Raw genomic sequence first — 2,503 nt, 5'->3', positions numbered from 1 at the left:
CGTGTAAAAACTAATATAAATACAAATTTTGAAGTGGATACAGGCATTATTAGCTGAGCTGTGAACTTTTTGTTTACAAATTTACAATTGAGTATGCAAATGTATTAGCCTTGTAAAAACTAATATAAATACAAATTCTGAAGTGGATTCAGGAATTATTAGCTGAGGTGTGAAATTTTTGTTTACAAATTTATACCTGAGTATGCAAATGTATTAGCCATGTAAAAACTAATAAAATTACAAATTCTGAAATGGATATATGCACTATTATCTGAGTTGTGAACTTTTTGTTTACAATTTTACAATTGAGCATGCAAATGTAATAGCCGTGTAAAAACTAATATAAATACAAATTTTGAAGTGGATACAGGCATTATTAGCTGAGCTGTGAACTTTTTGTTTACAAATTTACAATTGAGTATGCAAATGTATTAGCCTTGTAAAAACTAATATAATTACAAATTGTGAAGTGGATACATGAATTATTAGCTGAGTTGTGAACTTTTTGTTTACAATTTTACAATTGAGTATGCAAATGTATTAGCCATGTAAAAACTAATAAAATTACAAACTCTGAAGTGGATATATGCACTATTATCTGAGTTGTGAACTTTTTGTTTACAAATTTACAATTGAGTATGCAAATGTATTAGCATTGAAAGAACTAATTTAAATATAAATTGTAAAGTGGATACATGCATTATTAGCTGAGCTGTGAACTTTTTGTTTACAAATTTACAATTGAGTATGCAAATGTATTAGCCATGTAAAAACTAATATAAGTACAAATTCTACCATGGATACATGCATTATTAGCTGAGTTGTGAACTTTTTGTTTACAAATTTACAATTGAGTATGCAAATGTATTAGCCTTGTAAAAACTAATATAAATACAAATTCTGAAGTGGATACAGGCATTATTAGCTGAGTTGTGAACTTTTTGTTTACAAATTTACAATTGAGTATGCAAATGTATTAGCCATGTAAAAACTAATATAATTACAAATTCTGAAATGGATATATGCACTATTATCTGAGTTGTGAACTATTTGTTTACAATTTTACAATTGAGCATGCAAATGTATTAGCCGTGTAAAAACTAATATAAATACAAATTCTGAAGTGGATACATGAATTATTAGCTGAGTTGTGAACTTTTTGTTTACAAATTTACAATTGAGTATGCAAATGTATTAGCCATGTAAAAACTAATATAATTACAAATTCTGAAGTGGATATATGCACTATTATCTGAGTTGTGAACTTTTCTGAAGTGGATATATGCACTATTATCTGAGTTGTGAACTATTTGTTTACAATTTTACAATTGAGCATGCAAATGTATTAGCCATGTAAAAACTAATATAATACTAATTCTGAAGTGGATTCAGGCATTATTAGCTGAGTTGTGAAATTTTTGTTTACAAATTTATACCTGAGAATGCAAATGTATTAACCTTGTAAAAACTAATATAATTACAAATTGTGAAGTGGATACATGAATTATTAGCTGAGTTGTGAACTTTTTGTTTACAATTTTACAATTGAGTATGCAAATGTATTAGCCATGTAAAAACTAATAAAATTACAAACTCTGAAGTGGATATATGCACTATTATCTGAGTTGTGAACTTTTTGTTTATAAATTTACAATTGAGTATGCAAATGTATTAGCATTGAAAGAACTAATTTAAATATAAATTCTAAAGTGGATACATGCATTATTAGCTGAGCTGTGAACTTTTTGTTTACAAATTTACAATTGAGTATGCAAATGTATTAGCCATGTAAAAACTAATATAAGTACAAATTCTACCATGGATACATGCATTATTAGCTGAGTTGTGAACTTTTTGTTTACAAATTTACAATTGAGTATGCAAATGTATTAGCCTTGTAAAAACTAATATAAATACAAATTCTGAAGTGGATACAGGCATTATTAGCTGAGTTGTGAACTTTTTGTTTACAAATTTACAATTGAGTATGCAAATGTATTAACTTTGTAAAAACTATAAAAACTAATATAAATACTAATTCTGAAGTGGATACAGGCATTATTAGCTGAGTTGTGAACTTTTTGTTTATAAATTTACTATTGATTATGAAAATGTATTAGCCTTGTAAAAACTAATATAAATACAAATTCTGAAGTGGATACAGGCATTATTAGCTGAGTTGTGAACTTTTTGTTTATAAATTTACAATTGAGTATGCAAATGTATTAACCTTGTAAAAACTAATATAAATACAAATTCTGAAGTGGATACATGCATTATTAGCTGAGTTGTGCACTTTTTGTTTACAAATTTACAATTGAGTATGCAAATGTATTAGCCTTGTAAAAACTAATATAAATACAAATTCTGAAGTGGATACAGGCATTATTAGCTGAGTTGTGAACTTTTTGTTTACAAATTTACAATTTAGTATGCAAATGTATTAGCCGTGTAAAAACTAATATAAATACTAATTCTGAAGTGGATACAGGCTTTATTAGCT

This window comes from Drosophila kikkawai, unplaced genomic scaffold, assembly GCF_030179895.1.
Source record: "Drosophila kikkawai strain 14028-0561.14 unplaced genomic scaffold, DkikHiC1v2 scaffold_303, whole genome shotgun sequence".
Taxonomy (NCBI): domain Eukaryota; kingdom Metazoa; phylum Arthropoda; class Insecta; order Diptera; family Drosophilidae; genus Drosophila; species Drosophila kikkawai.
The sequence above is the reverse complement of the archived record's forward strand: the minus strand, read 5'-3'. Positions refer to the sequence as shown.